The sequence below is a fragment of the Zootermopsis nevadensis genome, unplaced genomic scaffold (assembly GCF_977971745.1).
Source record: "Zootermopsis nevadensis isolate Lab colony 2312 unplaced genomic scaffold, Znev_1.0 Znev_ptg000023l, whole genome shotgun sequence".
NCBI classification, from domain to species: Eukaryota; Metazoa; Arthropoda; class Insecta; order Blattodea; family Termopsidae; genus Zootermopsis; species Zootermopsis nevadensis.
The window spans coordinates 2,619,061-2,637,934 of record NW_028259155.1 but is presented as its reverse complement, the minus strand read 5'-3'; the positions used below and the strand labels follow the sequence as shown (position 1 = coordinate 2,637,934).

Here is an 18,874-nt window from a genome sequence, read left to right as displayed (position 1 = left end):
CTCTTGTGTCCTTCACCCCCTCGATTTGATTGTTCTATTACTTGATTTGTAATAAGTAAAGATTGAAGAGATCATTAAGTAATATTTTTAAAATAATAGAAATACTTAAATACTACACGACTCACCACAATGTCAAATTTAATGTAGCATCTAAAATATTTAAATATCGGAATATCCGACCAATAAAAAATGATTCCTCTGACCCAGACTTAGTAACATACACCAGGCGCAATTTCTGTAAGGTCAATACTCCGGTAGTCACATCGCGGACCCCAGAGATTTGCTCTCGTGTGTACTGGGTTTTTTTTCTTCCGAGAGTCTGCTTGTGTTTGATGTTCGCGCCAATAAAGGAGAACGAGATGACTCACAAAAGTGGGAAGGAAGAAATTATTGTGTTCAAAATAAGATATAAAAATGACTCGGGGTAGCTAGAAAATATGAAGACAAACGTAAGGAAGGCAGAGGAAAGTCCGCTGAGTGGATAATCAGCTTGGTCAACGAATTCACTGTCTGTTAATCCTAATTTCCATTATTTCCATCGAACGATGGGTGAAAAGTGAATAATGAATTGGAAATGGAGTGGAAGAAAGTCGTGGCCTAATTTAAGTACAATCCTGGCAATTTTAAAATACATAGGCCTATAATTCACATATATATTTATTATTCAAGTCATATACACAAAACGATTTAAATTTTGACGTTAAAATTTAAAATTTAAAACTGATATTCTGCGCCATTCATCGTTATCTCGATGTTACAATGTTGCGCTTTAATATTTCTACATGTTTCGATGACATAGCATCATCTTCAGGTTTTTATATTTAAAACTATTCTATATTTATTAATGCAAGCTTTCCGTTGATTGTAGATTGTAGATTACTATTGTGGGTGTTTTCTTTGATCTTCTTATTAATTTGCGTATTATCAATATCAATTTTAAATTTTAAATTTTAACATCAAAATTTAAATCGTTTTGTGTATATGACTTGAATAATAAATATATATGTGAATTATAAACACAAACATGACGCATCAAAACTATAAACTTAAAAATATAGGCCTATAAATATCACCAACCTAATCAGCGTCACTACCCACAAGAACAAGTTAGGCAACACTTTCAGAAAAAAAAACCCTACGAATTGCTAATAATAAGACACGAAACATTTAATAAAAAAGTTCGTAATAAATAATAAAAGTTGGTATCCTTAAAATTCACTAGAATCTTATTTGCAATCCTACTGTCGAAAATAAATTTATATCATTATTAACACACACACACACAACGCGAAATTTGGTATTTAAAACAAATTCTTCGCTTAAGAAAACGAATGAAGTCCATAATTATAATAAAGCGAACCTATCTCGTGTTGCGATCACGTATTTAACACATTAAAATCGCCCCCGTCACAAATTTGTGTTTATCTAACGACAGTAGCGATCCACGTGGACATCACGTGGCGTTGACACCCGACATGCAGGAAAAGCCAGGTCAGGTACAGAGGACGCGGTGGAGCGAGGCATTGAAGGGCGGGAGTAGACCACATCGGCTCGTGCTGTTTAACGGTGGCTGTGGTCGGCGATTGAACGGAACACTTGGAGTGGTCATATCGGCAGACGACAGGATGGAACGTTTCTTGCACTGATGTCTCGATCAGTGACTCTAAAATTATCGAATTAAGAATTAATTATGAAATTACAAGACACTGGGTCGAATTCCTTTACTGGAAGGTTGGCCTTTCTAAAAACTTCGATCTACACAGAACACTAGCCAGTGCAGATAATCGCCTTCGAGGTACCAGTGGTGAACACTAATGTTCCTCATCCTGGAGGTTTTCCTCAGTTCTTCCAGACAAATCTCGGAGCAGTACCTTAGGCTACGACCACTTCCTGTCCACATTAATTCAATTTGTTATTTACTGACTATCTCACCATGCGACCGACGTTAATTATCGTAAATTACTGACGGCGTAGTTAAACAAACCTTAATAAATACACTAATTATGACAGTAGCCTTTTATAACCTTGGATGATTTTAATCGCTTACGGAACAGATAACAAAATAAAGTAAACTTTATTCCTTAAAATCCCGGCTCCACAAACTTGTTCGTAATTCTCGCGACAGATGGCGTGAATATAATCAACAGTATTTTAATTTCAGAGTTAATAAACTTTAATATAAAATTCATGGTCATCGATTCCACAAGACTAAACTTTCCTCTTATCAAATCGTTGTGCTATTTGCAGGTCCAACATGGCCCATATTCATGAGGATAGGCTTTAACCATCTCGAAGCTTCTGCTAAAAGTTAATTTTAATTGGATATCTCTTGTATAAATTAAAAATGGGAGCCCAAGAACTACAGCACTGGAGCTCGAAAATCAATCCGATGTGAAGACTTGCGAGATTATAACACAACCCAAATATGAATTTTATTTCTTTAAAATAGTTCCATATAATTAAAAATGCACTTGTCTCTTCGGTAAGTAAGTACGTTAAGTAAGTAGTTAGTTTGTTAATTAGTGACTAGTAAATGTCTTAATTAAAAGTGCTTATGCAGATTGTGACGTAACCATCAGCAGAATCTGAACATTCATCTTGTCTCCTACTTATCTTAAAGTACTCCCACATTTGCATGAGTGTGAAGAGATTTTAATTTTCGTAAGAAAAACAAATGCTTAATTCTTTCGAATTCGCTATTTTCCAAATTATTTTGACGAATGCGAAATAATTCATACGTCTGAGAATCTTGGTCTCTCACTTTGAAGGAGGGATATAGATTCAGGGTCTTTGAGAACAGAATGTTGAGGCAGATATTTGGGCCTAATAGGGAGGAAGACGGATCGTGGAGAAAATTTCATAACGATAAGTTTCACTGTCTGTACTCCTCATCTGATATCGAATCGAGGCTGCACGTATGCTGGAATGAAAGGATATTTACAAGAAATTGTTTGAGAGGTCTGAAGGAAGGAGACCGCTGGGAAGACATAGGCCTAGGTGGGAGGATAACATTAAGATGGACCTTAGGAGGGAGATATGAATCGATGGATCGAACTGGGTGCAGTTAGCTCAGGATAGGGTCCGGTGGCGGGCTTTTGTGAGCACGGTGATGAACCTTCGGGTACCATAAATAAAGTGGGCTACAACAGACGGACAGATGTGGACGGATCGACAAGATGTTACTTCCTTACACCTAAAAATGAATAAAGTAACGTCTTGGACGAGCCTAAAAGTGGTGAACCCTGTTCGAATCCTGATAGGTACCACCTATTTTGACTGATATTTTAATATTTGTCAATTTCGTTACAAGGAACAGTAAGGGGTATCCAAAGACAAAACTGAATAGAAACCATTGCACGTTTGGCGGAGATGGTTCTTATCCTCGCAGCGGAACTCCGGGCGATGAACCACAGAAGCAGACAACATTCTTTCCGGAATCAGACAAAACAGAGGTGCGGGCTTACAGACGATATTCTGTATTTTCTGCTTGAATAATGATTGTCACTCCTTTTGGTTTCTGTAGGAAAAACGAGGCCTTGATATAATAACACGTTGCTATGAGTGCCATTCTCTACGCACCAACGAGCACAAAAGCTCAGAATCAGTTCCGAGATCCTCCCACACACAAAAAATCACGTATGGAAAGAGTCCTTTTATCTTTGTAGCTGTTCTTTGAGGATCGATGATTATGACGTAATCGTCATTTCACCCGTGATGATGAACTACTACGGGTTGGACGATAGAGGTTCGATCCCCGACGGGGGCAGAGGATTTTTTTCTTCTATCCTCTGTGTCCAGATCGGCTCTGAGGCCCACCGAATGGGTACCGAGATCCTTTATCTGGGGGTAAAGCCCGGCCGGGACGTGAATCTGACCACTCCCCCCCCCCTCATCTAATACCGAGGTTGAGAGTAAGTCAATACAAATTTCTTAATAACGAAAGCCTCTCCTTTGAGCCTGAGCAAACAAATGCAAGTATTCGTCAGAAACAGACGTCGCTAAAATTTGCGACGAAAGTTTCTTCATATTTAGGGGGGGGGGGGGGGCAAATATCTGCATCCTTACAATTACGACAGTTCTATTTAGACTCCGCTGTTTCATCCTTATGATTTCTTCTTAAGACACCATTAAAGGAGACAACTGGTAATTAAATTTTCTGAATAAATTAGGAAATCTCCGGAAAGATTCTTGTTCAAAACAGTAGCATCAAGGGACTTCAAATTAAATCCGCCCCCCATATATGTAATGAGGGGGGGGGGGGCAAAAGACGCGAGAACTGGAAGATCAGAGGAGAAGATTGTACGAGGCGGACGGGAGAAAGGGAGACCAGAAGTTGATTCTTTTATGAAGGCGTTTCTTCGCGAAAACCAGTTACTGGACCCATCATTCTATTTAAGACACCCAATTCAAAGTTTTGAATCCTTAAAACCCCAATGGTACATGCATGACCCACCTAAAAGGAGTCTGACCACGGACAAGGCGACCGGGGTTAGATCCCGGGTACGTTGAGAGGATTATTCCTCTAGCTGATGCTGTGTGGACCACCCAGCCTCCTGTCCAGTGGGTACCGGGGTCATTTCCCGGGTTTTAAGCGCGCAGCCGGTGCGTAACGCTGAGCACTCAAACCCCATCTAGTGCCGAAGTGAATAACTAATAGGAGCTACACACCTCCCCCCCCCACAAGTGCCTACATGGCGTATAGCGATTAAAAAAAATCTGGGAATTTATTTACTAGATGAGCGACTATTAGGTTTAGAAGAAAGATTTTTGTTTTCTATGAAACCAGTTACTTTGTGTACGTTTTCCAGAATTCTATCAACGTACCTCGCGCGTTCAATACCTATTGATAGTTGGTTAAATTGCATTGAAACTCGACCGTGCAGTATCGTGATTAATATTAACATCACAGCGAATACCAGCAAACGTTAAACACTCATCGAAAATTTTTGGGGAAACAGAGCTTCGGTATTTTTACCATAGTCCAAGGTTCATCGCTGTTCCATTAATCTTTTGATCCGCATTCTACCTCAGCCCACGGTCTTTGTTACTTGGCTAATGTAGTTAATCCAGGATATTGTTTTTCCAGACAAAAACGAGACGGAGCGCCGGGAGGCAGTGGCGGGGGGAGGAAGGCTTCATTTCATGAGTCAAGTGAAAATAACAGAATCTGATGACATCTTGGTGTCCGCGCCGCTAAGACACGCAATCTCTTGTCACAAGGCGAGGGATGGGACGAGGGTTACGTCTTCAGTTACATTGATATAACATCATGGACGAACCTTTAGAGTCACTTAATAAGACGCTGTCTACGTATGAAATAAGGGCAGAGAGAGGTTTTAAAAGACCAATTATTAAATCGTCCTTAAAACATTACTCCGACGATTATCTGCGGATAAAATGTATTTATTTATTTATTCATCTTTTCCTCTTAAATTTATAAAATAGTGTAGTTGCGTCATATTGTGATTTATTAAATTAAAATTAAATTATTTGAGTTATTCCGTCAAATCACAATGTATTTAAAATAAGATAATTAAAATAATTTAAAATATCATTCTGTGTTCCATATCGAATAATCCAATTGTAAATCGATTTTTCGATATGGAACACAGAATGATATTTTAAATTATTTTAATTATCTTATTTTAAATACATTTGACGGAATAACCAAATAATTTAATTTTAACTTTTAAATTTATTCTCCCCCTTTCTTGTCCTCTCTCAATTTGTCTCTTATTTTCATTTTCTTACCCCTAAAGTACGAACTGGGGTTCGATCCCCGACGGGGGCACACGATTTCTTTTCCCTGATACCGGGGTCCTTTCCCGAGGATAAAATTCGGCCGGGGCGTAATGTTGACTACTCACCCCCACCGAGGTCAAGACTTAGTAGGAGCTATACCTTCTCCCCCCTCAAGTGCCTACATGGTGCCTTCACTTAATAATCGTCATTCATCTATCGACCTATTAAAATGTGCAATAGGCTACAATAGATCAAACTCGGTGCGTGAGTACTAGAGATCATTTACATTAAAATAGAGGTTATGTAAGAAAGAAAATAAGTATGACGTCACGTGGGAAATTTTAAAAGATATAAAATAAAGCTGTAACTTGGAAAGGAGGTTTTTTTTCCGGGCCCATGTTCATTTCGAGTCATCCATTGTTTTAGTGAATATAACCCCACATTTATATCTGAGCCAGACCTGTAAACCATAGAAATATTCCGTGTATTGGGCCATAACAAATCCAATATGAGACATCAAAAGTCAATTCCGACATCTTTTACCTTAATTTCCAGAACGTTCTCAGTCTAAAAGTTTATACGTCATGTCACAGTTAAGTGATCCATAATTTCTGATTTGTGTTTGCGATATCTCGACTTCGATTGTAGGGACCGGATACAAGCAAGAATTTCCGAGGGGTTTTTTTGGGGTTTGGGGGGGGGGTAAAGTCCCCTAGAGAGCAAATTGCTTAAAATCCAGTATCAGACCACAACTAAGTCCTCACAAGTTCCTGTACGATGTCTCTATATGAATTGTACAGTTGATAGAACGTCAGTACACGACGTTACAACCCAGAAGATTGAAGTTTGCTTCGTCTTCACGAGTCACCTGTCCAGGTTATTCATGTCAGTGGTCGAATATGCTGTTGGCTACATCGGTATACGCCCCACCTGATATTTTTAATTGCTACAAGATTGAACTATGAAAGCAACAAAGCCATGTCCGGATATTATCTCCGTCTTGCTGTTAATAATTAATTTTTCATTACGTTAGTCAACTTTTTTTTAGACTGGCTGTCTTAAAATTAATATTTCATCAGGTATATTTAAAGAAGCAGGGTTAATCAACGTCAACAACAACAATTTATTCAAAGGAATATCAAATTTCTCCTTAGTTATCTTTGATCGTAACATTTATATTACATTCTTCAAACCTGACTTAGTGCGTAGTTATATATAGATTGGCTGTTCATTACGCATTGGTGAATTGGAACGAGGAGGTATTTATTGTTCGCCTATTTGGAGATTCCGTCTCGGAATATTTATCTGGTAGCAGAAAAGAAAACCACGGCAATCTCACCCCGGATCTGAAATAATTACCCCCGAAGGTGACAAGCAACAAACATTTCCTCTGCATCAATTAAAGTTGTCGTAACAAAAACAGAGTTGATGACATTATTATTATTTTATTATTAATTTATTTAAATTCAGATTTGTTTAAATATATATTTATTTTACTTCTTACATTCTACGCTTTATCTACAACATAATTTCGTTATTTATTAATTTAATATGCTCTATCCTTATTTCTCACATTCCTACGTTCATTTCCTTCTTTAGGTCTTAGAATTCTGCTTTCGGGGATTCTATTTCTTCAAGCAAAAATCTATGATAATATCTTAAAATAGGTCACCACCACTTCCATCCATAATATATATAATTAATTCGTAATAATTTGACGGAATAATTTATAACCTATATACAAGTAATTATTTTAACTTCAAAATAAGTTTCGAGGTGAGTAAACCTAACCTAACCTTCCCCAGCAACGATATACATTCGATACGTCACAGGTTCGATACATATCGAAGTCAATCGAAGGCAGTTTAGTCGATGATTCGTCACGTACACAAAGATTATGTGGTCTTAGGACGATAGACACGAGAGTAAAAATGCATCTGTAAAGTGTATAAAGTTGTGTACCAAATAATTCATGCAAAACCAACATCAACTAGAAAAACGAATCCATTGTGCCGTGTGCAATCATATTTGTGGTTTACCGCAAAACCAATGCAGTGACACCACGTTCCACGACGTGAAACATCTATCAGTCATTACAAACAACAAATCATATCCAATGCAGTAAGTCGGGTCACGTGAACGCAAATGAGAAACCTGATGGTCTCTATTATATGTCTTTTTATTTGTTTGTTGTGAACTGAATCTTTATTTTTTTTAATAAACTAAAATACAGTTTATTATAAAGTATACTGAAGATGGTGTACGAAAACAATTTTGATTAAAATTTTGGACATTATCCATCGTCTGTTTGTCATAACACGACGTTTCGGGGGACTGGATCTGTCTACGTAGTCAGGTAAAATAAAAATTTGTAAATGCATCGCGATCATAAATCTAAAATTTGAAATGTTCCGTCAAATATTTTCTGAACGAAATGTAACTAAGACTTCTACATCGTTAACTAACGACAGAAAAGGGGCTTAAGACTTATTTAACCACTCTGCTACCAGAATTGATTCATCCGGCCCAATACAAGATTCAGAAAAATATCGCTTTACAGTAACATAACCCAAGAAGTTAATGAAAATTAGAGAAATACGTAAAGAAACATTTAAATGAAAATAAGAGTGAAATCTCAGATTCTCACGGTGGTAAATACGAAGATGGTTTTAGAACTTCGTGTATAAACAGAGGTAACATTTTTTTTTTCGTTACTGAAATCAGATTATATCAGAGAGTAAAGTCTAAACATCTCAAATAAATAAATCTTTCTTTGACACAACCACAGAGATCGTAATCATTCACACAATTCATAACAAGGGTTTCGAAATTTCTTTCATATGTATTATTATTGTTACATTTTGGGAAACGATTAAATTTGCTTAAGTTTCTACTGGAGGTGGGGAAATTTCTGGCCTGAAGGTTGGCTCTTTTGGACGCCTAGTAACTAATAAATAACGAATAATGCACAGAACCGATAGGATGGTGTGTGTAGTGAATTGGAGCCTAGGAATGCGTGTTATTTACCGACACAAAAGACTATACAGTAATACATACAAAGGCCTGAACTCGGTTGAAGTTGCAAGAAGCTGGAAGGAACTTCGCAGCGAAAAGTCTGCCACGTAGTTCTATATAAATGAGAGTTTAGTGCAAGGAAAACATATTAATTGCATGCCAGTAGGAATACCGATGATTATTTAAAAAAACGAAATAAGAATTTGTTATATTTCTGTAGATTTGGCATAAATATAATTAGTAGTATTTGTAATAATTTTAAATGACACATTATAAAATTTGTAATGTTCCTGTACATTGATAGAAATATATTTATTTATATTTGTGATAATTTTTAAAATATTATAACATTTGTTATATTTCCCTACATTTGATAGAAATATACTTATTTGTAATGTAATAATTTTTAATAAAACTTTTTGGAATCTGTTACATTTCTGCACATTTGATATAAATATATGTATTTGCATTTGTTAATAATTTTTAAAAACATTCTGAAATTTATTATATTTCCATAGATTCTATATAAATATAATTAATTGTATTATTTTTTTTAAAAAAAAGATTCTTAAGTCATAGCCTACGTTTATAGTATACCTTTCATTCCGTGCGTACATTACGAGACAGGGAAGTTTCAAACATGATATTTTTTCTATTTCGAAACGGTGGTAACATTGATTTATACTAAAACAATACGAATAAACAATCTAAGAGTAAATTAAACTGCCTTTGTTTATAAACTTTGTACAGAAAATTCTTGAAAGTCGCCAATATGTCTTAGAACAAACATTAAAATTAACATATATTTTGAAGAACTGTTCAAAGCTATTGAAATACGATAATATCTATATTAAAATATTTCTGAAAAAAATACATTAATTTCGGTTACATTTCTTATCGTTCCGTTTCTGATTTAGTACTGGCAAAGTCAGTGTGGACAAAAAAATTTTCTCCAGTAATTCTTTTCTTTACATCTTCATTCCTCATCGAATTTTATTTACATTTACAGAGAGACTTCGTTTTACAGTCCGCTGTAAAAGGTCGTTACATTGGAATTCGAGTGTGTCCTCAACTCTTGACAGACGGATGCTGGTGCAGTTGATAAATTTTAAACATAAAATCGTATTTATTTTTCCGGTTTTAATTAATACCGTTCATTTTGCGAACTATCATCGCAGAAAGCTCTCCGGTGTAACTGACTTCAGGAACACGAGGCTTGATCGTACTGTGGTAAAGTAGGGACCAGCACCGTTCTAAGTGAGCTAATTCTTGGCTTGAATTTCGGGGGGGGGGGGCAAGGGTGAGGGTTGACTTGGTGTGTATAACCTATAACAAACACCAATTCCTGCTTACTGGCTTTGCCCCCTCTCCTGAACCACTGTTTACATCGCATTCTCTAACTTTGGAGTATCCTTGTTCCAACCCCGGCCTCAGCTAGCAAACACTGACGTCAAAGTCGAAGAATCTTTACCACATACACAGCTTTGCAGATTAATAGCTCAGACGTCGGGCCTGTTTTCACTTCGTGCCACCGAAAGATTGTTTGTGATTTCTCTACTCATCCCATTTCATCCGATGCCCTGAGCATTCTCTTCGCTATAACTATTCTACACACACACACACACACCTCAACCCTCCCCGTCCCGTTGTCTTTACCTTACAAGTTGAATGCCCCCCCCCCAAAAAAAAAAAACTCCGACCCTTTGAATGGGTTGGAAACTTGACCGTTCAAACAAACTTTAATGTACATGAATATGGAAGTGTTTTCTCAAACACGTCCATGAGTATGCCTCTGAAAACTGTGGCCTGCGACAGGGGTTAACCCCCGCGATCTGATGAATGTCGTGTGCCAGCCTCTGCCCTACTCTACTCCTTGTTCGATGTCTCGTCTTCCTTTCCTCTTGAAGCACGCAATTATTCACCACTTTACATTTTTCATATACCGTATTTTAATTCAATTTCCGTTTTTCCCCATAACATCAGGTTTTCCCGAAACAATTGCTTTATAAAATTTTTCGACTATGGCGAAAAGTCATGCCCACATAACGAAAAAGTTACATAGCATTCGTTTTATACAGGGTGATTCAAAATGTTAGTGCCAAACTGAAGGAGCATATAGAGAGACTCAGAGAGGACAACTTTCGAATAGGAATCCATGTCCTCCGAATTTATCCTGAGTCAGTCGAGGCCATTGAAGGTAGGGAAGTCTGATAACATACTGTTGAAATAATTTGGTTTGTAAGATTGCTAATGTAATCCTTGTACATTAATAAAAAAACAAAATTAAGCTCAGATGGTATAGTTGCGTCATATTGTGGAAAATATATATTTAATTAATTATTCTTGTCCGTCTAATCACAATTTTAAAATTTAAAATTCAAATTAAGATATATAAGAAATTATGATTAAGTTTTAAGTTTATATAATTTTAATTAATTTTTATACACCTGAAGATGGTTCATTTAAGAACCGAAACATGTTGTAAGAAAAAGATGTTCTAAAATGTAAATCGAATGTTTCGATAGGAACATCACATGATATTTTAATTATCTTAATTTTAATTTTAAATTTTAAATTGTCATTAGACGGACAAGAATAATTAATTAAAATTAAGCTATTAGGAGAATATCAAAGTACGATTATTTCAGCGGTATATTATCAGACGTCAATGGCCTCGATTGACTCAGGATAACTTCGGAGGACATAGATTCCTATTCGAAAGTTGTCCTCTCTGAGTCTCTCTATATGCTCCCTCAGTTTGGTCCTAACCTTTTGAATCATCCTGTATTTGTAATCTCGCGTGCGTGATATAACAAGAATTATACTTACGTAAAACAAATAACTTTAGCTACGTATTTTAATAAGGATTTAGTATCATCCACACACATGGTGTTAGAAAGCTTTATGACTGTCAAAAGTCATTGCTCGAAAGTCTGACAAACGTTTCACATATTTGAAACATATTTTTAGATACTTCAATTAATTTCATGGGGGTATTCTGAGTGATACTGACTTAAGTAATTAGTTGCTTCCATAAATGTTGTATAACCGCGATGGTTAGACAGTGGCTTCATTTATGGCGGGGGCTTGTTTAGATAAGCGTATAAGTAATGCATCTAAATGAACAGAAGACGTTTATCATCACATTGTGGAGAATACGCTGAGTCGATTCCTACGTAAACTTTGTTTGATGATAATCAACCGAGCTATCTGTCCTACTGGAAGGGCTTCTGTGCATTTCATCTACCATACCAGACAAATTCATATAGACGTTACCAATCTGGACTTGTATTAAGAAGGACCCGATTCGATACTGAATATATCGATTGAAATTCTTCTTCGATTTATAATTTCTTTTTCCGAGACGTGGCAACACCAGTAGTCTAAAATTGGCAAAGGCTACTTCTTCCAAATCTTCAACTATTCAACAATAATGAATATCTTATCATCTCATTTATTTTTATATTTATTTAGTGTTCTGTCTGACGACAGGTCCATATGAACAGGATCCTTCCATCCTTTTCTCATCTCGGACTGGGACCTGTTCATATACGTTCTTGGCAGATGATCCAGAAGTGGTTTGCCATTGCCTTCTTCTGTGTGTGAATGGAGTAATTGTTGGGATGCCACGGAGGAAAACTCCGTGTTGCCTAGACCACGGCCTTGCCCAACACAAGTTATAAATTCGGGCACCGCCGGGAATCGAACCCGAGACCCCAGGATTACAAGGCCAGCGTACGATGATTAAAGCCTATGAATTTTAAACAGCGTCATATTTAGGAGTCTGGATAAAAATTCATGAGTAATTTCGAAATTAGTAGTAATACACGTAAAGAAATATTATAAGGATAAACAAATTAAAAAGATAACTTTGTTATGGCATCCAACATGCACGAGAAATATACGATAAATGCGTCTATTATTTACGAAATCCTAGGTTTAAATGGGGAGACCTGAAATAAATTTGGCTGAAGGATGTGGACTGAGCTGGACTGTATTTATTCATCTCAGGATCAGTGAGATGAAGTGGTGGGTTCTTATAAACACTTCTATAAAATACTAGGACTCTATTGACTAGCTGAGCGACTAGTGGCTTCTCAAGGAAGGTTGTTGTCCACGGACTACGACAAATCATCAGCTGACTCTCGTAATGCGTCAAGTCAGACGAAAGAAAGTAAGTGTTCGAAACAGTCATCATATCAGATGTGGTCGTCCTCGCCTGCAATAAGACTCGTGGTCTATATAAGCACCATGTGTTAATAATTCACCCCACACGCATTGTCTAAAATTGGCATCTTGGCAACTCGCACGGAACGAAAATAAACGCTCCAGGTTGAGAAGGTGTTGAAAATAACTTCCATGAAGACTGTAGCGTATGAAATTGGCAAACATAACCTCACAACGTTTAAAGAATGGACACTTCTCAACTGCCAGTCACATTTTGGAAACTTATTTTTTTTTCTGTTTATCTTGTCACGGCTGAAATAGTTAATGAACGTCTCCACCTGTCCGTACCATGCGTCTGACTGAACGTTCGAAAATAAAATTTAAAAAAAAAAACCTCACTAAAATACGAGAATAAACTTGGCAAATCTCTTTCAAACCTTTAGAATATTTTAGATTATTTTATTCCTCAAGGTCTTTAGTGCGGTCACTAATAATTTCCAGTCCGACTACTTAGTTTCACCAGATACATCATCATTTAATTGAGATATATTTGCTTTTCCACAAATGTTTTATCCCGACCGTCATATAAATGTCATCCATCTTTTGAATGGGAAAGTTTTTGTTCATATCGTAATAACAAACAGAATACTTTTATTACATCAAACCAAAAACAAATTCACGATTTACAAGTTGTCAGATTTGACTCACGAAATAAAATCTGTTCCGCTATACGCCATTTAGACGCTTGGGGGAGGGGGTTTAGAAGCTCCTACTCATTCTTAACCTCGGCACTAGATGGGGATGAGTGGTCAGCACATAAATCTTATAATCCTTAACCGACTTACAAATGATAAAAGAATTTTCTCACAGATACCATCAAAGGGATTTTCTGGTAAGCCATGTGGAGTATCAAACCACTACATTTACAACGCTTGGTACGTCACAAAAGTTGTCTACGATCGAAGTGGAGATAACCACTAAGAGCTGGTGGATGGTTGAGTGGGTGGTAGGATAATATTATCAATATAACACTCGCAAGCATTATCATGTTCATCATGACTGCCATTGTCGAGTGAATAATTCGATCAATTAATCATCAGCTAATATCAATTTTATTTTATTTTTGAGGTAAATATAACATCTGCTGAGCTCTAATTCAATGTTTCCAGTAAATCACTGTTGATCCTAAGTCAAAGTTCTTAAGTTCTCGTAAAACGTATTAACCCTGACAGGCTCATGAATGGTTACGCATAAATCCGACTAGTATCGATTATCGCATAACTCTTTCTGCTATCGACTGCATTGCACGAAGGGTATGGTAGAATGAGGAGAACGAGAGGAGAAAGTAGAAATAGCTCTCGTAGGATTTGTCTACTGATCAGGATATTACAAGTAATACGTCACTTTAAACTTATAGTGCAATGAGGGCATAGCCATCATTCTTGTCTTCATGCAGCTGGAGGTGGAACATATGGGGTGTGTGTGAGCCAGAACCATGTGCCGTAGCGTACAATCGAATAGATGAGGAGGATTCGATGTAAGCTGGTCTTGAGACAGTTCAGCTGTTCCTATGTGATTGAAAAACTGTGGGAGGAGAAAACGCGCTGAGCATGCCAAAATAAGGTTTTCTCAACATCAGACTGCTCATCATTATGATGTGAGAGAATAAAGACTACGAATGCCATTTGAATCCACCGTCACAAGCCACCGTGAAGCTTTTTATAAACGAAATTTCATTTCAAGGTCAAATCAATTATCCGCTCAGACAGTGACAGTTGATGTCTCTATGACTATGGAAACGAACTAGGAGCTCAAACCAGTCTATAAACAAGAATAAAGTCAAATATTTTGTATTAAATGATCCTTTGAAAAGGCATTAACACTCCTTCAAAACAAACATTTGTCTGTTGCGCTAAAAATGTAAGAATTGTTTCGACGAAGTGTGACCAAAAATACGATTTATTTTAGTCATTGGTTTGTAAAGTAATAAACTGTGCACACAAAACATTGAACAGTTCCTCGTGAACCAATACCAATTCTTTAGAACCGAGCCTTAATGGCGCTGAAAACGTAATGCAATTCGCTTGGGGGTAGCTGAAATCCGTGAAACAGTATCCCGCCCGTTCACACCACCCTCACGCGACCTGGTGGTGTGTTTTCATATTGTCGGCACAGATAATCTACCCTCCTCCCCCCCCCACCCTTTTGACACTTACAGCCACAATCCTTCCTTCACGCATACAGAAAAATAATATCTCGAATAGGCAATTTTTTTTTTGTTTAAATTCATAGACTTAATTTAACTAATTAGAGGAATAACATATTTGAACTCGTATTTCCAAACACATGTAGTTTGTGTACGAGGAATATTGAATTTCCATGCGACAGCATATTCTTGCTATATTACTTTTATTTTAATTAATGATTGTGGGCATGTGCGAGGACCCCCCCCCCTCTTTTTACTCTCGACATGAGAACTGGATAAACTATGGAGAATCCGGGTAAAAACAAAGCTTTCCGCAATGGAAAATGAACTTCATCCCTATTCATAGAGTTATATATGAAAATAAAATAGAAACGTACAATTTTTTTTAGAAAAAAAAAGGTCGGTGTTACCAACGGACACCGTTCTGAAAAGTGGATAACTTAGGCAACTGTATCACCACTGATTATTTTAAAAAGTCAGCACAGAAAATAATAACCCGTATCCCTAGGACCGCATCAGGAAGGAGTACAGAAGGCAACTAGGTTATGTTCCACAGTTCCTAGACCTCAGCAATGGCTAGGAGATTTCGTAGATCGGGAAGGTGGTGTGGTGACAGAATCCCAGTCTCTTTTCCACTCACAAACGAATGCAATTTAGAGAAATATATGATAATTATATCATATCAAGTTAAAACTCATCGACCGTCATGGTGGAGCAGGTAACCAAATCCTTTTCGCAATCGGGAAGTCCCAGTTTAAGACCGGCTATCCTTACTGAGGTAGTCAGTAGTATTCCTCAGTCCTTCAAGGTCAATGCACGGTTAGTACGTTAAATCATACCACGACCTGTCTCTGTGTTCATTGATCATTCCATCATTTGACATTACAAAAAAACCTTGGTAACTGAAAGCGTCATTAAATAAACAATTAACAGGTAGAGGGGTAGAACGTGTTAATTTATAGATAATGAGAATTTGTAGCATTTATTATTCATGTTTCTTACTCAGGAGGTATCAGATTCAAATATGGATGGACTTTTTTCGAGTTTTCCTCAGTCACTATGAGATAAATCTTGTCCAAAATAGGTCACTACCGCGTTTTATCAAACCACGTCTTAGACTGAGAGGTTAACGTGATCGGTATTTTTCTTTAGCAAAAATATATTAGAAGTTTTCAGTGGTTAAGGTCAGAGTTCAAAAGATGGCAGCAGTGGCTTTTGTAACGAAACCAGTGGTTAACTTTCCCTAGTTTTATGAATTTATGTGTAAAAGATGTTTCGCTACATTGCATAATTAGTTTTAAGTGCGTTTAAGCTCGTATCTCTGGCAAAAAATCATTAAATATTCGAGCCTTCTAATGTTAACGACATTCACCGAGAGGTTTTATCGAGATTCCCAGAAGGGTCACGGACATAACTCGCTAGATGAGTCAGTTTCGGGTATTTTAAAGAACTGGATCGGATCTTACATTTAAAAAAACTTAAGATTCTCACTGTCCCTTCGTTAGCAACGTTAGGGTAGATTAGATCAAAGGTTAGGCTTGCGACGGGTTCTGTACGAGGTCGTCAGACACGAAAAAGGTTCTGCGATGCTCTGTGATGCCTTCTGCCGTCGTTCTAACACAAATTCGAGATATTATCCTGCTAATACTTAGCGGGACGGTTTCATTTGGCTTCGTTACAAGGACAAGGGTGCCGATAATGGTCAAAGACCCGGTTGGAACACTCCGGGCTCCCAAACTCCGTGTGCCGTAGAAATGTGAACATCTGTTAACTAGGCAGTAAAACGCACAATCTCTTTAAGACCTCTAAAACGTTACAAAATGGCCTCTTTCCGTCGGACTGGCACACTCGAGACATGAAATACACATATAACCGAGCGTAGGAATTAATTTTGGGTGGATATGGTATGGGACTCTATAAGAGTGAGCCCCCGGGGGTGGGGGGGGGGGGCGAGAATGGGGTTGTACGAGTACTAATTGGAGAAGAAGAAGGGTTGAGGACACACGCAGGAGGACGGAAATCTGCGCGAAGATTCTGTTTATCCAAAAACGTGGAAACTGTAAGATTGTCGGTCTGCGTTTAAAGTTTTCAAAGAACCAACACATCGAAACAAAAATTGAATCTATTTCTTTTTAAGTATTGAGACGATGAAATGAACAGACTTGGTGTTTCGTTTAAAACTTTTAATTTATTTTTTATTCTTTATATGGAATTAATTATTCGGGTTTTGTCCGTCTAATCACAATTATATTTAAAAAAAATTTACAAATAAGATAATTAAAATATCATTTTATGTTCCACATCGAATAATCGATTTACATTTGGAACATTTTTTACAACATGTTTCGGTTTCATCGAACCATCTTCAGGTGTAAAATTATATCAACAAACTTAAAACTCAATTACAATTTCTGTTGTGTAGCTTTTTTGGTGATGTTCATATCCAGATTATTTTCACATATTGGACCAAATGTATTGTTTTGAAGTGAAATGCTTTTGATGTTCTACATCGGCCAAAGATGATAGTGTAGACACGTTGATGTGTCTGGAGGTGTCTAAAAGTACTTGCGTATCCGAACAGGCATGGTTCAATATGGGCTTATCTTAAATAAAGACAGTTTCTACATGATTTCAAGCTACGCGTGACCGAAATTCATATTTTTACGTTCCCTAAATCTATTTTTTTAATATGGATATATATTTTTTTTTTCCTGAGTGGGGGCCACGGTAGGATACATAAGATGCTTTAAGCTTGCTTCTTGTAGGATCGTATTGAGGGCCGACGGATACAGCAGTTGCTTAACTCTGACCGCGACATGCTACCGCAGGAGAAACGTAGATATTTCTCTGCATCTCAAACCCCCGTTAAACTCTTACACACAAACACGGATTAAGTTTCGTGTCTGTTTAGGCCAAGGTGGAGTTAATTACGTTTTCATTATGATTAATGTTTCAGCATTCTTGAAGTTGGGGGCCATGTTTTCGGTCTGGACCGCAGGTGGGATGTATGACTACATCTTGTTTATGAAGCTCATCTTGCCTTAACAAACTTCCTACTTCTTAAAGCCTTGGCCAATGACCTACAGGTTTTGTCATCTTTCGACCTCCCTTAAGAAGAATAGTATTTTCGTAAAATAATATACTTAACACTCGAACTTCATCCAAATAAGCGTTTATACTGTATACCAGAATTTAATCAACGACGTTTATGTTTAAATATACAACCGATCACACAATATCACAAATTCCAAATCACATCAAAATCTATTGAGTACTTACGTAAATTAAACTTGGGGACTAACGGAAAGACAGACAGACATAACCTCGAATGGAACGCGTAATAAAATGTCAGTAGTAATCTACATAAATTTCTCACGAATTATTACCAGTATCTTTATTCAAATATTTAAAGAAATAATTTCACTTACCTAAGTTTCATTTCCACGTCGAACAGGCCCCATTAGAAAAACACTTCACACGACAATCAATATTCAAACTACGAGTCACAACGTTCACAGAGTAAACTGGGTTCAGTTTTGATAAACACAATGCGAAGATAAAACACTAGATAAATTTACACTAAAAGATGGTTAGTTAAGAACGAACAGTCGCGAAAATTATATTCAAAGTTATATTTATGCACCTGATTTATTTTTGTTTGGTCTATGAACCTGCCATCCGAACGTCCTCATTTTACTTAGCCAACCATCTGCACCCATTCAGCTGAACAACTGGCCAGAGGCA

The 18,874-nt window shown here is 37.1% G+C and overlaps 1 protein-coding gene across 3 annotated transcripts in view; it reads right to left on the bottom strand.

Annotated features, from left to right (window-relative positions):
• Positions 1-18,874, bottom strand: part of FoxP (forkhead box transcription factor P) — a 475,517-nt gene that overhangs the window by 450,903 nt on the left and 5,740 nt on the right. For 2 of the 3 annotated variants that reach the window (XM_087354645.1, XM_087354655.1), the window contains exon 1: positions 18,559-18,855. The exons of the other annotated variant lie outside the window; for it this stretch is intronic. The gene's annotated coding sequence lies outside the window, so the exon portion shown is untranslated. Of the gene's footprint in view, positions 1-18,558; positions 18,856-18,874 lie in introns of those variants that run through there. 3 annotated transcript variants of the gene reach the window in all.